This window comes from Panthera leo, chromosome A1 (assembly GCF_018350215.1).
Source record: "Panthera leo isolate Ple1 chromosome A1, P.leo_Ple1_pat1.1, whole genome shotgun sequence".
NCBI classification, from domain to species: domain Eukaryota; kingdom Metazoa; phylum Chordata; class Mammalia; order Carnivora; family Felidae; genus Panthera; species Panthera leo.
This window is the reverse complement of record NC_056679.1, coordinates 167,226,848-167,246,814: the sequence shown is the minus strand read 5'-3', so window position 1 is coordinate 167,246,814 and position 19,967 is coordinate 167,226,848. Positions and strand designations below refer to the sequence as shown.

General features: G+C 39.3%; 1 long non-coding RNA gene across 3 annotated transcripts; it reads left to right on the top strand.

Annotated features, from left to right (window-relative positions):
- Positions 1-2,069: 2,069 nt before the first annotated feature.
- LOC122223743 lies at positions 2,070-12,070 on the top strand. 3 transcript variants are annotated; one of them, XR_006204456.1, is made up of 4 exons: positions 2,070-2,230; positions 3,829-3,921; positions 8,755-8,956; positions 11,832-12,070. It is a non-coding gene; the product is annotated as an uncharacterized LOC122223743 (long non-coding RNA). The 3 variants fall into 3 exon arrangements; XR_006204453.1 differs by lacking the exon at positions 11,832-12,070 and having other exon boundaries at positions 8,755-9,040; XR_006204455.1 differs by lacking the exon at positions 11,832-12,070 and having other exon boundaries at positions 3,824-3,921; positions 8,755-9,040.
- Positions 12,071-19,967: the final 7,897 nt, after the last annotated feature.

Sequence of the window (19,967 nt, the reverse complement as noted above, 5' to 3'; positions counted from 1 at the left end):
CATGTATTTTTATCCATTGCAAACAATTTTCAATCAATAATTAAAATTGGTAAACAGATCTACAGGGGGAAAATCTTTCAGTTTGAGTTTAATAGATTGCCTCTCAAAGTCACTCCCTGACACAGCAAGTTGCTGAGGGAGTTTGTGCCAGTAAATAGGCAAGAATGGGGTTGATTAAAAAGTGAAACAACACAAAACCTGACATCCTGTTGTGAGTTTAAAAATAAAGCAAAATGACTATTAATAACCCACGTTGATTTCTGTCAAACTATCTTTACCTGTGCAGTAAAACAAAGGAGTAACACAGGGCTTCTTGTCAGAGTAACTTGGGGCTTTATGGGAATTGGTGATTTTTTTACCCTCAGACTTCTGTCTTTTTGTTTTGTTAGGATGTTTCTCCTGTGGAGACTCGTGAGACACCTATTAGTAGTCTGGAGCCTACAGGTAGTATGTGAGTTGCTGCAGGAGGAGAAATGGGATGTCTTTCGGCTTTCCTTTCGTGTAGATTTGTTGCATGTTTACCAAGGTGAAAGGATTAGTGCCCTGGAGATCATTTGCTTTCATAAGCTTTAAACTAGAGCAGCAAAAGTTTCATGCCTTGATTCTCTTCCAACAACTCTTTCTCTCAGCAAGGCATAGAGGAGCAAGCTGAGACCTACAGATTGCCAGCAGACTTTTCCAACAAAATTGCCCTGTCTCAATCAGTTAGACTGGGTGGGAAGGGAGAGCCTCCGCCAGTTTTCTCCCATCTCATCCACCATGTGGAGAGACACCCGAAGCATTCCACAGGGCTTTATAATCAAGATGAAATTCTCCAGATTTCCAAGTCTCAGTAATACCCAAACCCCAGACCATATGTATGGATAATTCACGTACTTGCTAACCTTTGCGTTTTGCATATAACCTCCCTGTCAAACATTGGTTTTCTCGAGATTCATATAGATAGAATTAAAAGTTAAGAAGCAAACTGAAGCTAAGCACTATTTGCGTTGAATGTAAAAAAAAAAAAAATAGTTGGTATAGAAACTAAAATTTTTGTACTCTAGCAATTTATAGCAGGTGCTTTCCCATATGACTGGCATCTAAAAGGCAATGATTTCAAATGTTGGTTTTGAAACAGAATATAACCGAAGCTAGAATGACAGCTGCAAAACAAACAATAACCCCAAAGCTGGATTGCAACAAATTCAAAACCAGGTAAATGCGAGCAGGCCCTATTCCTGGATTACTTTACTTAAGAAATACAATAAGGAAAGAAAAGCAAAAAGAGAGAAATTAATTTATACTCTTCATAGTGACCCGTCCCACCTCTCCCCCTCGAACATAGGGTGTGGCAGCAGGAGTGATGATGCCCTTTTACAGATGTATTTATGTGGTAATGGACATCACACTCCTTTCTACAACACAGTGATCTAATTCCCAAATGAACTGATTAAATGGTCGGCTCCATTTTGAGCACTGGAAACAAAGAAACTGTAGGAAAAAGTAAAATAAATTTCCACTGTGAATTCCTCTAAGTGCTAACTAACCTCCCATTGGGGTCTGATTAAAGTTAACTTACATACACATATAAATCACACTACTTATCCTGAAAAATTTTAAAGTATATCGGTACCTAGTTGTCTAATAGTTGTCTCTTCTCCCTGTTTCTAAGCTCCTTCACCATTTACAGCTCAATCCACTTTCAGCTGGCTTTTATGTCCATGTCCAATGAACTGGTTTTCTCTAAGGTCATTAATAACCTTACTGTCAAAAAATCCAGGGGATGTATTTCACTCCTCATTTCACTTAACTTCTGGTTGCATTTAGCACTGCTGGTCACTTCCACTTTCTAAATACTGTATTCTATAGGTTTTCTTCCTGCCCCACTAAGCTGTCTTAGCTTCCTTGGCTGGCTCCCCAGGCAAAGAAGATGGAAAATGAGCCAAATGGTTCATTTCTCCTGGACAACTTCCCTAGCTCACCTCATAATTATTATCTACTGCTCCCACCAGATGATAAAAGAACTCAGAACTGAGCTCTGGAGTGTTCCAAAATCCAAGGTCAACTAGATGCCTAGGAACCAAGAAAGGAGTCTGAGAAGGGCTGGTCAAGGAGGTATGAAGAAAAACCACTACAGAGTGGAGACCAGGGAGCATGTTTCAAGAACAGAGAAAACAGACAACCACATTAAATGCTACTGAGAACCCAATTAAGATGAAGTCAGAGAAGTGTTCAAATAATTAACAAGGTGGAGCTTGTTGCTGGCATGGTTGTGATAGCAATGATCAGTGCAGTGGTGGGACAGAAAACAAATGTCTGGGGACAATATATGGGAGATAAGAATGTGAGAATTTCTTTTGAAAAAATTGTCTGTAAATTGGAGCAAAGAAATGGAGGGATACATAGAGGGGGATATGGGGTCAATGGGTGAATTTTCTTTTTTAAACATAAGCAAAATTGGAGCATGCTTGTATGCTGATGAGAAACAGCTAATACAAAGGAAGAAACTAATGACATAGTAAGAAGAGTGTTAAATCTTAGAGGGGATGAAGGAGGGCACTTCTTATAACACTAGTAGAGTGACTGGCTCCTGATAGCAACACAACAGTTCTTCAAATGTAGTAAGAGTAAAGAGAGAAATGAGTGAAATTGGTAATTTTAGAGGTCAGATAAATGTGGATCTAGTAATTTTTAAAACTATTGGGATCTTCAAATAGCTAGAAGGAGGAAGAGTTTTGCCTTCTGTCAAAATTAGGTATAGATAACTTGTCAGAATGCTGGGGGTGGGTTGCTACGTGTGACCTTGGACAAAGACTTTCCTTATAATGTATGAAACTATGACAAAGAATATCAGTGGTGTGTGTGTGTATTGTTTGCGAGGATGTGAGATACTGTAGATTATGTACTTTGATATGACTGGGTTAAGATAGGCATGTTTCCTTTATTAAAAACTTACGTTTTACTGTATGATTTGAAAGGTAACTGTTTCAGTGGAAAGTAATAGTAACAAATAACTTTTGAGTCAATAAAGTCACTTTCTTAACTGCGAGGTCAAATGACAGCAATGGTGATACCACGTTGATTGACTGACAACCTCCTGTCCACAGAAGAAAAACCGTGGCAGCTAAGTGGAGGCTGGCTTTATAAGAGGAGTGTGCCTTGCTCTCTGCCTCTAAGAACTTCAACTCAAAAAGATGAAGTGTAGTATTTTGCGAGTTTATAAACAAGTGGTTTTGCTACAAAGTTTACTGCTGTCATCACACAGGACTCTCTTGAGGGAATGCGTTTTTGAAGAGAAATTAAAAACACCAACCATAATTGGCCACTCCACTGGTTAAACAGTCTCAGGCAGCATCTTGCTCTCAACTTTTTCTTCATTTTCCCTTTAAGTAGGAACAATTAACTTACTTGAATTTTCCAAAAACATGGGGTTTTTACTACCATTTGGGAGAAACAGAGCCAGTGTTTAGATTGTCATGCATGAACTTCCACTAAAGTATTTTCCCTCAAAGGTAACTAGATATTCATGTTACTACTGCTTTTCCTTACAAACAGAAGTCTCTCAATCATAATTATAGGCTTAGAGCAAAGGAAACAGTAGAGAAGAAACCCAGAGCTCTATAAACATTACTGAAGAACCATGCCAAATATATATGTAAGTTCAGGTATGGGGTAACTCTGGGGTTAGCATTCTCAAAATGATATTTGAAGAGTGTTTCAAACATAGAAGTTTTAGAAGGGCTTTAAAAATTTTTTTTGTTGTTTTTAAAGGAAGTTTTAGCCTATCTGGTTGTGCAGATAATCTTCCCTCCCTAAATCAGTGCCTTGCTGTTTTGTTAAGTCCAGGGCCCAGCAGACTGAAACAAAAGGTGTGAAGTTCTTCTCATCCATCTTAATGGGGTGTTAATGACTGTAGAGGATGACTGTGACCATTTAAATGTGAGTACTATTAATCACCTAGAAAAAACACAAACACCCAGCTTAAGCCACTGAAATGTAATTGCAAGGGACAGTAGGGCCCAATTTTGCTTTTGAATGAAGACTTGTATTAAGGAAAAATGAGCTGCCCCCATGCCAGCTTGGCAGATTTAAAGCTAAGAACAGGCAAAGGCCTTCTAACCTCTCATTGAGATTTAAAGAGCTGGTTTCTCCCAGGAACTTGCAGTTTAGCTGTTGTGCATCCAGTGAATAACTTTTGCCAGTGGTGTAAAAGCAGTGTTTCTGCCAGTCACTTGCCAAATTATATCTCCTTAAGAGAACTTTACACATTATCTTTTGATTTGAAAGTGTGTGTGTGTGTGTGTGTGTGTGAAATGTTTCAAGGATATTTAATTCAAAGTTTTAAACAATTTTATTTCTACAACTAGTTTGCTCTGACTCTTCCTGCAGTGTGCCTGTTTTTGAACTGTTATTTTTTTTCAGTTATTTTTTTTTAAGAGGGGGAAATCATGACTTTATCACTGGCAAAGTTGACAATATTTGCAGGACTCTGAATTTACATCTGGAAGAGAATGTCTTTTATTGTTGCTGTTCTGCAGGGTGGGCTAATGGAAGAGTAAATAAATTCTAATTTATAGAAAATCAGAGGCTTCTATTTCTGTTAGTATTTCTGTTGACATGTTAAATTAAGAGAAGTATGAGTGGAACAAGTTTTCTGCCGGGAAATGGGCAGTTCGGTGTGTGCCATCTGACTTGTACCTTGCCTGCAGTTTGAGATTAGTCATCAAGGGGAGATTTATGTTTATGTTTCTACAGATAGCCTTAAGACTGTAGTCTTAAGACTATGCCAAAGTGCACCATCTGGCTTCAGGGAACTGGGCTATGGGAGGCAAGGGGCCATATTTGGTCCGATGTGACACTATGCCTCTGTAGCAATAACAACCAGTGGGAGTGATGGCGGGGCCTGGCCTAATCTGACCCTGCTTCAGATACAAGATGCAAGTTTGGAGGGTATTTATCTCAACTGCTGGACATATTGTTGATTTTTATTTTTTGACAGGAACAGCCAAGCCACGTTTTGTTTCACCACGTCTTAAATTCGCCCCTTGCTTGTTGCCTAGGGCAAAAGGCGCTTGGAAAGTTCACAAAGGAAATAAAATACTTCATTTGCCTCTAAAGTTAAATAAAATACTCATCTAGGGGTTAGATGAGAGAGGCAGAAAAGCTGTGGATTTTAGTAAGGCTAACATTCTAGGTTTGGAAAAGGTCAAGAGACCACGAATGTCTTTTGATAAAGTATTTTTTTTCAGTACAATATTTGAATTTTAAAAAATGATATTTAAAGCAGTTACTTTTCAGAAGTTCACTAACTTCTAATGAGTAGGTTCTAAGGGGCTAAAAATGCCCCGCTGTCTCCAAGAGTTGTCATTGATGCTGCCATTGAGACTTCCATGGGAGCCGGGGGAGGGGGGGGAGGGTAGGTAGGGATCTGGAATTTAACACATTTGAGATATTGCTAGCCCCTTCCCCAATAGTTGGTGGGGATGGGAAGGGAAGAGAAGGCAATTTGAGCTGGGACCAAGTAACAACAACATACACAGAAAGTACAAGTTATAGATTGTTGTTTGTCTTCATCAGTTCTCTATTCTGAAAGCTAGGTGGGTCTTTGGAAAAACTATGAATGTGGCCCTCATCCTCTTTTCCTCCTCCTGTCCTATTGCGGGTTACTAGTTAGACTTGCTCAGGTTTCTGAGTTGGAGTATTTAGAAGATTTCACATGATTCTACTACTTCTAAGTTGATTTTTAAAACTTCTGAAGTTCCTTCACTAATATTCGTTTGGAGGCAGAGTGGGGGAAATGGACTGATTCACTTTTTCCACCAGGAGCCCTGGATTCAAATATTTGTTGGCTTCGTGGTTCTGCATCTGTCTCACTGTGTGGTCTTGGCAAGATGTTATGTTTTTGTCTCAGTTTCCCTACCTGTACAAAAGGGAATAATTACACTAGCTTACTCAGTAGGTTGTAGCCTTGGACAAAAAATGATTGCAAAGTACTTAAATCTACAAGAGAAAGGAGAAATTCTAAGTGTTAGCCTTATTCTCTTACACAGGGTGATAAAGTAAAAGTGAGGTTTAATTAGTTAATATAAGCAAATTGAAATTCCCAGATGAAAGGCACTGGAGAAGTTCAAAGTCATTTTATTATTATTAATAATAGGTGTTTTACCTCTTTCTTTCACTTCCCTCATCTAATCAGCATACATTCCTTGGTTTAAAGGGAGTGTTCGCTCTCCAAATGACTTTTATCTACAGTGTTGAGACATTCCTTATCCTGTTTTATGGATATGGAGTTTTAAATGACTATAAACAACTCCCTTTTTCATAAGCTCTTTTTTTCTTTTAAAGAAGAGGCAAATTGGCTCTTGGTTCACCTCTGTAAGCATGTGAAAACATTTATATGAGCCTCTTTTACAGATTCTGTTCCTCTTTGGGATACTAAAAAACCTCCTCGCCTGCAGGCCCGTGTTGTTCACCACATGGACACTCTCAGGCAAGCTTCCCTCTGTCTACATGGAGAAATCCACCTTTTAAAATATAGTATTTTATTTATATATCTACATATATATGTAGACAGTCTCAAAGTGTATCTCTAATTTTAACACCAAATCTCTAGGTCAGAATAATAAGTAGGGGGCATACACACTTTAAGAACCTGTAAGAGTACAAAGTCAAAATTTCTCAGGTGAAAGTAGCTTCATGGATCTCTGACAAATGTAAGCCTCACCTGGCTGAGGGGATGAGAAGCTATGGAGCCAGCACTGGCTTCAGTCAGAGTGAGAATTGGCAAATATAAATGCTTGGCTTCCAAACATTGTAGTTCTGAGTCTTTCACATGCCTGGTGAAAACCATATTGAATAAGTATGAAACATTTATTTGCCCAAAAGAGTAAACAGTGCCTTATTCACGTAGTATCTCCTAGAAGTTCACTGGCTCTTTTATTCAAAACACCAAAAGGATCTGTTTTATCACATTGACTAATGCTTGGATTATGAAGAACAGAAGTTTATTTAAAACCTAATGAATAGGGGCACCTGGGCAGCTCAGTCTGTTAAGTGTCTGACTTTGGCTCAAGTCATGATCTCACAGTTTGAGGGTTCGAGCCCCGCGTTGGACTCTGTGCTGACCGCTCAGAGCCTGGAGCCTGCTTCAGATTCTGTGTCTCCCTCTCTCTCTGTTCCTCCCCAGCTCACGCTGTGTCTCTTTCTCTCAAAAAATAAATAAACATGAAAAAAATAAAATAAAATCTAATGAATACAACCTATCTAATGAATCCAAGAGATAGTGCGACCATTTAGATGACTAGAGTTAAATAATGACAGAAGTGTTCCAAAAGCAGATGATTAAATGTCACAGGAGAGTGGCAGATAATGAACGCTCTGGACCTGACCTGGAACACTGTAGGTATTCAAGAAATCCTTTTGAATGAGTTCACAGGAAGTAAATGTCATTGAGGGTAGGATGGCTGCAAAGTCTTGGTGGCAGATGTAATAGTTGAGCTGACTCTTGCTTCAGGCTTAGAAACTGAGGTGGAGAGAGGATTTTAAAAGGCTTTCTAAACTTTCCTTTAGATGAATCAGTTCTGGAGATTTAAGGTCAGCATGGTGACTATAGTTAATAATATACTGTGTGGGATACTTGAAATTTGCTAAGAGAGTAGATCTTAAGTGTTCTCATCGTGTGCATACACGCACACACACAGAAATGGTAACTATGTGAGGTGATGAGTATATTAATTTTGTTAATCATTTCACATGTATACATATATCAAATCATCGTATTGTGCCCTTTAAATACATACAATTTTATTGGTCAATTATTTTTCAATAGAGCTGGAGGGGGAAGGCATTCGCAATTGGAGGATGGTGGGAAGTAGTTATAAGGAGGCATGGTTACTGTGTGTTCATGAAAAATGAGTAAATCTGTGACTGGAGCGAAGGCGCTAAAACTCTTAACAAAGAAACACTGCAGTGTGGACACTATCCATGGAATTGTACGGTTTCTAAGTACTTTATAATTTCCCATTAGTTGCTCAAGTCTAAAAACCTATAGAATGGGCTGGAATAATTGTCTTTTGGGGCACTGAAGCTATGTGGCTGGCACTTAGCAGAGAGATGCAGTCTGGGGACTCCTCTCCAGAGAAGTGATAGCTAATAATATGCAAGTGTTGGTACTTAAACAGGATTTGAAGCCTTAAGCTAAATACATTTCTCTTCTAAGGTTGTTGTTGTTTTTTTTTTTTTTTTAAATTTGAGAGAGAGAGGAGGCAGAGAGGGGAAGAGGGAGAGAATCCTAAGCAAGCTCCACACTTGGCAACGGGGAGCCCACCACGAGCTGGATACCACAACCTCGGGATCATGACCTGAGCCAAAATCAACAGTTGGATGCTTGAGTGTCCAGAGCCACCCAGGTTCCCTTCTGAGGCCGATTTTTCAGCAACTCTAAGAGCATGCAAGCGAGCAAAGCAAAGTCGTGGTGGAAGAGGCAAGGACTTTAAGGACTTCTTAACTTTGCTGTGACTAAAATCATACCATAGTTAACTTCCTACATTTTTAGGGATATAGAACCTTGCCTCACAGCCTCTGCATGAATGAAAGGAAATTGGGGGAATGGCTGATAACTGGGATCTGAAACCAGAATGAAGAATGGCTTTTCAGGGTCCAGCTCTGTATATCTGTTCTGAGTTGATTTTTACTAACTGAAGTTTCATTAATCTCATTAATGATTTGTTAAAAACAGTGACCTGAAAAACACTGCCGTGTTTTCTTTCATAGTTCTGTGGAAATGCAGCTGCCATTTAACCAGTGCCTGTTACTTCATGCTCTGCATATGTGCTTTCGGATATTATCTCCAATCCTTCCAAAAATCTCCAAAGGAATGTTGCAACTCTCCTTTTACAGCAGGAAAACTAGGAAAATGAGCCTCAGAGAGGTTGAACAACTTCCTCACAGTTACCCAGCCAGGATTCAAAACTATGTAAGCCCAAGTCTGTACTCTCTTTGCCACTCTGATTATTCACTGTGTAAAAATTAATTTTAAAATGTATTCTTACTCCTCTAAAATCTGAAAATAACATTATCTAGAGTACCACAGGACTATTATTATTTTTTTAATTCCTGTTATTTATTTACCCGTATGTAAGTCTCAGGCAGTTTCACACGAAAAGACTAAATGCACTTATAGCCTGCACTTTATATTTATCCAATCTTAAGTTGTTCTGTAGGTGGAGATTTAGAGTAGAGCCACGCACAAAGAATCCCGTGCCCCTCTCCTTGCTGCCTCTGCTTCCCCCAGCCTGTTGCACTGAACAGAGGCTGCCAGAACCCACGTGTCCATGCAGATATCAGTCTTTAACACAGAAGTTGGCAACGCTTGAAGAACAGAAACGGCTGCAGATGTTGAGGGCTGGGGAGTTCAAAAGAAGCCTTGCTATGTGGAATCCCACATTTGAGACTCTTTCTTTTGGTTGGGAAACTAATAACCCTCCAGTTTTGAGTTAAAACATTGTGCTTCTATCAGCAGAAATATAAAAGAGCACTTGCCTTCTCTGCCTAGGCTGAGGCAGCCCTACCCTTTGTGGCTCATGAACCTTGTGCTTCAGCCTTGGCCCCAGATTCACACCTCCTCCTTGTGACTGGCACTGGTTGAAAGGAAGGATTATGGCCAAGATGTGATCTGGCTGAAGAGAAGGGTGTGGTGCCAGCATGGAGCCCCTCTCTCATCTCCAGCCTCCATCACTTCATCAGACATAAGCTATTTCTTTGGCTTCCAATTCTTCCATTATTGTTTTCTTTCCCAGACTTGGCATTTTTAAACTCAACAGCATCCTCATTATTTATTAAGTACAATTCCTCAAATATGAAAACATCAATAGACTGTCTATTTTCCACCTTGTTCCTTTTTCCCTCTACTGCCACTCCCTTATCCCTCAGGAAGAATTCATGATCCAAAACCAATTGAACAAAACTCGATCCTGTTGTACTTTCCAGCACACCCACATGTTCCCTTGAAAATTCTTTCTCTTAATTAGCTGTTGGCCAGGTATATGTACTGTCTTTGTGGAACCTCAGGCCCTGTGCCTGTATGCATATACATCTCAGGCTGGTCACCCAGATCAATCTCTCATCTGGGTGTCAATACATTAACCACACCACCCACTCATCCATTTTTGAGTTTCAGTCTTTCATTTCTCAATTTCTCATTTATGTTCAACTGCTCATATGACTCAATGAATAATTCCTTTTGTCTCTCTTCTCAATCACCTTTTGTCCCAGGAATAAAATTGGAGGCTGTGACTTGGCCCTTGAACAAGCTTCAGGGCCATGTGGTAGAATTAGATGAGACCTATGGAATGAGAGTCTGGAGACAAGAGTACTTTTCCTAGTTCAGCAACTTGGGACTTTGAACACGCCAGTTTGCCTTCTGAACCTCAGTTCCCTCTTCTAAAAGGGGGCTGGATGATTGATCTCTAATGTCTATTAATTCATTCAAGGAGTGGTTAACGAGTGCCTACTTTATGTCTGCCCTGAGCTAGGTGCTGCAGATACAAGGGCAAGAACAAAGACATAGTTTCTGCCCTTATGGAGCTCGCAGTGTATGGGGGTATCAGCTGTCAATGAATAATTCCATAAATAAGCATGGATTTATCAACCATTATAAATGCTATGAAGGATAAGCATAGCGTGTCACAGGAACACTTAATAAGAGGCAGTGGGAGTAGAGGTGGGGAATGTATCAGGAGAATAGGGGGAGGTGTGAGGGGGATGGTGCAAGGATTAATTAGACAAGGAAGAAGAGACAGAAGAGTCCACGCTGAGGAAATAGCAAATGTAAACTCCCTATAGCAGATGGGAGCAAAGTATGGGAAGAAATGAATAAGACCAGCAAGGCTGACAGAGACCACAACGGGATCAGGAGTTTAAAATGAGGCGGCAACAGCTCCTGGGTGTCTCAGTCAGTTAAATGTCTGACTCTTGATTATGGTTCAGGTCATGATCTCACAGTCATGATCTCATGGTCATGAGATCAAGCCCTGTGTTGGGCTCTATGCCAAGGGTTGAGCCTGCTTAATATTCTCTCTCTCTCCCTTTGCCCCTTGAACAAGTTCTCTCTCTTTCTCTCTCTAAGAAAAAAAACCAAACCAACACACAAACAAAAAACTGGGGCATCTGGGTGTCTCAGTCGATTGAGCAATTTCCAATTTCGGCCAGATCATGATCTCATGGTTTGTGGGTTCGAGCCCCACGTCTAGTTCAATACTGACAGCTCACAGCCTGAAACCTGCTTCAGATTCTGTGTCTCCCTCTCTTTCTGCCTCTACCCACCCCCACCCCCCACTCTCTCTCTCAAAAACAAATAAACATTAAAACAAAACAAAACAGAACTGAAGCTGCAGAGGTAGTGAGGCCAAGGTGAAGCCTTGTAAGTCAAGTTAAGAACCTTGAACTACAGGCTAAGTATAATTAGAGAGTCCAGAACAGTGGAGAAGCATGAGACTTGCATTTTAAAAGGTCACCCTACCCCTCTGAGAAGGGAATTGATAGGAGGCAGTGGAAACACAAGTAGGGCATCTTTAGGATTTCTAGACAAGAAAAGAGTAGAGCTTAGTGGGTGTGGGTGTGGCAGAGCATGGAAGTAGACCATCCTTCCAAGCTTGACTCTTATGCCTTTCCTTGTGACCCTATCCTTCCAGTCACCCTGGAGGTGATCCTGACTCTTCCTGCACTCAGTCTTTATTTTAACCTCACATATGGCACATGTTTATTCTACTTTGTCTTGGTTATTCCTTGTTTTATTTTCCCCATTGGGTTGGAAGCCTTATAGTAATTATATCTTTTTTTTTTTTTCCAAGGGACTTCCCCTTCCACAGATGCATGTGCCCAATGGATTTGACCCTTCCAGACTCATGTAGTGGAGACCCTGTTACCTCTCCTTGGACCTACATCTTGCTTATCTTTTTATCCTCTAAAAAAACCTAGCCTTAGGTATGATAGGTGCACAGTGAGTGTTCAGGTGGAGTCTATGCTTTTCTTCATGGACAGCTTTGTAAGCTGGTGTGACACCAACCCCAGAGGGAAAGCCAAGGGATTCCTTGGCAGGCCTGAGTGGTCTTTAGCCTCCATATCAGTTAAATTTTCTCTGCCTTGGGGCAGCGGGGTGGCTCAATTGGTTAAGGATCTGACTTTGGCTCAGGTCATGATCTCCTGGTGCATGAATTCAAACCCCATGTTGGGCTCTGTGTTGACAGCTCAGAGCCTGGAGCCTACTTTGGATTTTGTGTCTCCTCCTCTCTCTTTACCCCTCCCCTGCTCATGCTCTGTTTCTCTCTGTCAAAAATAAACAAACATTGAAAAGAGAATTTTTTTCTCTGCCTTCTCTGAGAAAACAGAGAAAGGGGAGGGGCTGTGGTAGGGAGAAGAGGAAAGAGAAGTTCTTTCAAGATCATATTTCAGAGTCATATTCTTCCCAGCTTCATGTTCTCCTGTGGTGTGCCTGCCTACGGAATTCTCACATACACAGGTTGTTTCATTTCAAGTGTTGTACAACAGGGGGAGAAAATTCTGGACTGTCAGGATGATAGGCTGAGGCAGATGAAGCTCCCTTATCTGGTGCTGAGTTAAATGTTCAGTTCCTTCTAGGAGGTTATTACTCACTCTCTGAGCTTCATGATACTGTCCCTCATGGTTAGGGATCCTGTAGGCAATCTATTCACATTGTTCCTCTCCTCTCCTCCAAGGCTAAGGTACTTTCTTTAGCTCCTTCATGGTCTTTGGTAGAGCACAGTCCTTTCTTATTTGAATCCCAGATCTAGCCCTTTGGTGTCAGGTTGAAGTTCTTGTTTAAGCCGCCAGTTTCTTCAAAAATTAGAGTTCTGTGTTGGATTCTCCTTCCATCAATTCCATTTGCTTTAAGTTTCTTCTCTTTTGTATTCCTAGGGATATATATTAGCCATTCCCCCAAGTTCTGGGACTTCAGAACAGTTCATCATAATTTTTTTCCCTTTCCTCAACTGCTTTGTTAAAAGAAAGAAAAAGGAGGAGAAACATTAGCTTTCCTTAGCACCCTTCCTTTTTCCTCAGAGCCCACTTCTGATGCCCTCTACTATATTCCTTTTATAGGGCTCTGTAACAGATGATAATATGCTAAAAGAACTGTCTGTAAGACTCTGGGAAGTCCTTATTGTCTTCAATTAGAGTCTTTATTATTCTTAAGATCCCCACCCCCCAGGCACATTTAAACTTAGAAACCTTGCCTGAGATTACCCTTTCTTCCATATTTATTTTCTGATGAGAGTGATATTTTTCTCTGGCTGATAGTTTTTCAGTCCAGAATTAGAAAATACTAGCATTAGAAGTAACCTTAGAGACCATCTAAATTCTTATCCACACTCTCATTCTATTGTTGAGAAATCCAAAGGCCTGGTGAGTCAAGCAGTTTGCCCTAAGTCATTTCATTATTTAGTACTAATGACTAGAATCTTTGTCTTCAAAGGCCTAATTCTCTACCCCGTGCTTTATAATTCCCTTCTTTAATGCTCTACAGAAAGTCATCCAGCACAACAAAGACAATGTGTACTCACAGGGCAGTGCATCATTCTCTCAATCCTTCACCAAATATTTATTGAACACTCATATTAGCATGACACTGTGCTCATACACAACTATTTCACATAAAGAGCCTGATTTAAATGTAAACGACATATGATTAATTTCATATATTTTAAGTTCTTTTCTTAGAAACTGAAGAAGTTAGAAACAAAAGAAAATTTTGTAAGTTCTATTACATACAGAGTGTCATTTTAGGAAAGACAAGGAGAATTCCATCTGTTTATTGTACTGAGTTATAGATTTCTTGTGTTTTATGTAAATGTTTTGGTAAAAGAAGACTAGTTTCAGTGTCTGTTAAAAAAAATAGTGGAATTAAGGCCATTCTCAGAACAGTTACATGGTGGAGAAGAGCCTAGTAAAATTGAGATTTAGAAGGAGACTGCTAAAATGTTAGTTCTCCCTGAGAACTGTGATCAGGTTGTCTATTTGTTTAATTATTTTACAGGGAGCTTAGTACCATAGCTTGAAAAAAGTAGTTATCTGAGCATTGTCTGAAATTGCTCTTGACTTCATTGGAGGGAATATAGAAAGATGGACGTCTTTCTCAGCATTCTCCTTATTAACTGCTCCCTTCAGATTTTGTTGTCTGTGGTCATTTTATATAGCAAGCATCGGAGACAATAACCAAGTTTGACAGTAATTGTAAAGGTGGAAGCAACTGTGCCCAAACCACAACCTAGGGTCAAAAGGACCTTCATCCTTCTGAAGATAAGAATCATGATATGATGCTGAAAGAGCGCTGGTGTGAAATCAGAAGTCTGGGTGCTCTCTAGTTCCAGCTCTTTACCACCATGTGACACGGGCAGGCTACCTAACTTGGTGAACACTCTCCTCTGGAGTGTGGATGAAAACTCCTATCCTTCCATGACATGGTGTTGTTTTGAGGATCAACTAAGATCACTAATATAAAAGTGCTTTGAAAACTCAGAGACCTTTAGAAATATAAGACAGTTTTATTCCAAAACTCCAGAATTTTGACGACTGACAGAAGTATTTGCCTTGAAAAAATTAATGTTTCCTTCTTTTGTGTGTAATGGGAGTCTGCATGCATATTTTACCCTGTTGAAGGGACTTGTTACCCTTCCTCTGAAACTGGCAGGAGACAGTCTCAGTGCTGGTGGAGAGCAGGCTTCTCTTATCCCCTCAAAGAACCGAGAACAAGACTGATATTTATTAGGGAGGTTTAATCCAATGGACTTGCTTGAGGTGGCAGCCATTGACTGCCACTAGTCATCTCCCATTCCCACAGTCATGAGAACACTTTGCAGACAACTGATGTGAGGTTCTGAGTTGTATTTGCAATGTTTCCAGGTGGCGGCTGAAAGCAAATATTTTTTGCCAAGTCTGTTGTATCATAGTAGAAAGGATTAAAAATCCCTTTGTGATACTGGATTGCAAAGAACATGCTTTTTCACATTCCATTGGTTCATTCAATGAAAATTCGTTGACTGGGCACCATGCTGGGTGCTAGAGATACAGGCCAGTGTGGTTGGGAAGTTGCCATGGAATAATTACATCACATAGCGATACAGTTCTGGGCTGAGGTAGTTAGAGTTGGAATATATCCTCCATACCTGTGTCCTCTTACCTGGCAATTTTATGTGTCCCAGAGAGTACAGCCACAAGATGGTGGAGACTCTGTTAGCCTGACCCCTGTAGAACACATTTTCCACCCCCACTCCACCCTGCTTCTGGTCAGCATCCAGCACTGTGAAGATAACAGAAGTGAGGACTAAACTTGGGGGTTGCCTGAGGTATCAGCAAACAGTTAATTATCTCAAAACATTTATTTGGAAAATATATAATAAGCAAGATCTCTGTCCTCAATGAGCTTAAATTCTAGCTAGGGACACAATGGTCACACAATATAGAAACTCCTAACATGGGACAGCAGTTTTATTGTAAAGGACCTGCAATAATACACCAAATATAGTCTGAACAAATGATATCCTTGTACATATATATGCTACCCTTCTGTAAATGTAGGAGTTTTTGTGATTAATAAAATACAAAAGTATTTTGTATTTTAGTAAAAGTTACCAAATTCATTGTCCCTTTATCATTTTGTATTTTACTTTTGCCTGTGTGATTCTTTTACTACATGTCTCTCCTCACCAGAATGTAGGCTCCAGGAATCTGTATTTATACTCCATCAAGTCCCTGGGTACTCAAAGAACGTTTGTTAAATGTTGATTAACTATATTTTCTCAACCAACAGGTTGAGGAATTACAAATATCATGTGCTGCCCCTTGAAATTTTATAATGTTAAAAAGGTGCCCTCCTTTGGGTTGAGGTTGAGACTCTGAGGGTGGGTCAATAAATGAAAGATAAATAAGATACAGAAAAAAGACCTAGATAGAAGGGGCAGGGGACAAAGACATAAAACTAATGGGTCAGAGATAGTTAGCTATAGGATGTTATCTCTGCCTTCATCTCTCATTGTCTTGTATTGATCCATACTTTTTATATTTCCAAAAATTCTGACAAATATTGCCTCAGATGAGCATTACAATAACACACCAGGCGAGAAGTGGGGGTAGAATGGCTGCTGCGGTTCTTTTCTCTTAAGACTTTACAAAGCTGCTTATGCTTGGAAGAACAGAGCTGGCAAGGACTGAAGAGATGATCATACCCTACAAGCGTCATTTCGCACTGAGGACACAGAATTCCCCAATCACTGAGGTTCCTGTCCAAGGTCATACAGCTAGATGGTGGCAGAGGCAGGACCAGAATCTAGTCTGACTCATACTCCTTCCACCACACATTGCTGTCTCTTGGTCGGGGTTAGGTTCATCACCACTCAAACGTTTGATTTGGGAGGAAAATGTGATACAAGTTATGAATTAAGGAAGTATGGATTCTAATTTATAGTTTATGTCATTGGCCTTCTATTTTCACTCAGTCTTTTAACATATATGCTCCACAAAGCTAGCAACAGCTGAAGAGTCCGCCAAAAATACAACTTTGATTGTATTAAAGTTAACATTTATCTAATTCTATAGAAGATCATAATATTTAAATGAGTATGTATTTATTCTGTTAATTCATTGTAAATATGCTACTTGCCTTAATAAGAGTGAGTAAATCTGTTCTTTCTTCATCGTTTGGGCATTCTTTCTATACAATAACTCCTTTCTGAAGCCAATATCATTGCTAATTCTGCAGTAAAAAAGATAAAGACATAAAGCACAATGTTACAATAAATATCTGGCTAGCCACAGAGACACTATTTTAAAGGAAAATTGTCTCAAGACACTTTAATGCTTTCTATTGCTATGGTTGCAGAATTACTTGAGGGCACATTGCTAAGGGGACCTCTATTACATCTATTAGTGAGATTTATAAGAACACTAACAGGTAAATCCAAACCTAGCTCCATCAATAGTGATGCAGATTAATGTAATTCCTACTTTTCAACTCAGGGTTATAAATATTTAGGCAAGTTGTCTGTTATAATAAACACAGATCGTGCATGTTCTAAATATGTGTCCAAATATATGTTGCCATCATAACAAAAAGCAAACTATCACCCACAGAATAAATATTCTGATCTCAATGAAACCTATAACTTCTAGTGACATATGTGCTCTTATTGGTGAAGAAGTATACACTACCAACTAGATTTAAGGACAGGCAGTACAAATACTTTCCAAGAACCTTCAATGTCATTGACCCATAGTCTTTGTTATGACCTGAGTAGTACTTGTAAGACCATCTGCTGGGTTCAGAGGAGCATCCGTCATTTAGTGAATGTTCCAAGTCAGAATAATTAGGAGAATATATTACATTTTCCAGGTTTATTAAAGAACCAAGTTATTAATCATATGCTTTTAAGAATTTTAAAATTATGGAATAGCTTCTTTTTCCTTTCTCTATGGATTATTTTAAATATAATTTAAAAATCCCATTTTATGTTATTATTAAGATGTGATTCATGCTTGGGGTGCCTGGATGACTCAGTTGGTTAAGTGTCTGACTCTTGATCTTGGCTCAGGTCATGATCTGGTGGTTTGCGGGTTCGAGCCCGGTGTCGGGCTCTGCACTGACAGTGTGGAGCCTGCCTGTGATTCTCTCTTTCTGCCTCTCCTGCACACTCTTCATTCACTCTTTCTCTCAAAATAAATAAACTTAAAAAGAGAGAGAGGGAGAGAGAGAGACAGACAGAGAGAGAGAGATGTGATTCATGCTTGTTGAATGCTTTGGTCTGTGTTTTACCCCCAATAGCCCAATCTCACATGGCATTTTGATTTCAAAGATAGCCAGTGGTCTTGATGTTGTATGAACACACTCAAGAAAAGCCACGTTGGACTTGCAAATAAACACTCTTAAATAATCACTTGATCTGTGATCATTTTATGTGTGTTTGTATTTTTTTGTATGCACCATTAATTTCTTTTTATTTTATGTATTTTAAATATCTTGGCTTTACCATCTCTTTCATGTTGCTTCTTAAAATGTCTTAGTTTATCTAGTTCTCCATCAAGGGTATCTTGCTTTAAAATCTAGCTAATATTATGTGTACATAATATTATGTGTACATAATATTATGTGTACTTTTACTCCAGAGGGTTTCCAACCCAGGAAAGGCATCTTTCTCTATTCATGACAATATTCCTTGCAATTCTAACCCACAAATATCTGCAAACCAGATATTTATGAATTTTGCCAGACTACCTAAATGTTAGAAAGAGATATAAGGAAATGAAGGATAGCCAACTAGTTAAATCTTTTCTTACCCTTAGATTTCCCACACCTAATAATCACCACTGTCAGTTTAAATAAATTTGACTACAAAATGGATAATAAAGAAGTTCTTTCTCCAGAGTTCTTTCAAAGTACGTCTTTTTAGTTTTAAAAATATATACATCGTGCAAAAACAGCAGCAGCAGTTCCAAACCAGAAAAAATTTTAGAAGAGGAATAATGAGATATAGTGAAAGAATCCCAAATCAGTACCAGCTGCTGAACAATTAGGTTCAACTGCTAACAGGTGTGTGGAAGAGCCCATGTACAATGTTACCTTCTGTCAATGTGCCTTCCAAAAGGACTTTTGGTTGTTAAATTCCCAGAGTATTTGGACTGTTTAGAACAAATGCTTTGTGTGCATATGTGTATGTGGTTATCCATCTAAGACAAAGCTTATTTTCTTTATAGACCTCTTTTTATATTGAACAGAAATCAAATATCTATATCATATAGGTCATGGAGTCATGGGGTAGGGAGCAGAGGGAGGGGTGGAATTCACAACCTGTGGTCCTTGGTTCTGCAGGTTTGCATGGAAGCCTTTTGGTATGAGAAATCCTTCAAAATATACGTAAAAAAATCTTTTGTGTTAATTCGTGGATGAGGTTTCAAAGCTTTCATCAATTTTCAAAAATGTGACTCCCCTTGTCCAGTTTAAACTGGTGGAATTAAAAATATAAGAACTTTTAATTAGCCCTGTCTTAGAATCTTGGCATATTACTTGACCTTTCTGAACACATATCTTCATTTATAAAATGGGGATAGTGTCACTCACCTTTTTTGCTTTCTGGTTACTTAAGGCAGTGTTTTTCCAACTTGTGTATGCATATTAACCACTTGGGAGCTTGTTAAAATGAATATTGTTTCAGTAGGTCTGGGGTGGCACATGAAATTTTGCATGGCCAAGAAACATCTAGATGATGTTGACGCTGTTGGTCTGCATACCACACTTTAAGCGATAAAGATTTCAAACACCACTTCTCAAATTTGACTGCACACTGGAATCACCTGGGAAGTTAAAAAAACAAATAAACAATGATATGTGGGCTTTACCTCCAAAGTTTCTGATTTAATTGCCATGGGGTGCGCCTGCGCCTCAGGACTTTTTTAAAGCTTCCCAGATGCTTTGAATGTGCATTGAAGTTTGAGAATCACTGACTTAAATCAGTGATTTACAGCGCCTGACTCATGTTACATGCTCCACAATCATTAGTTTCCTTAAGAGGGTCCTCAATTATTGGGGTAGGGTAATGAAAAATAAAACACTGACATATTCTTTTCAGTGGCATAAGAATTGAAAAGACTGCTAGTGACTGGGGAAGTTGAATCCAATTCTGCAGGAAATGGGCTCTGAGACCAGGGGTGTGGTTTCTTATCGTTTCTGTGTTTCTTACATTTAAACAATTGGGAGGAAAGGGATAATTATACTTTAACCTCACATATTTGTTGGGAAAATTAATGTTTATAAAATACTTTGAGACTCGTGGATGAAAGGGTATTCAAGACATTTAAAATATACAAAGGGAAAGAATGGATACTCTCTACAAATTTTCAGTAATTCGTCAAAACAAGGGTACAGAGTATTGGAGCAATAAAGGACAGTGGTGAAGGGGATGTTGACCTTGGCCGTGTTTTCT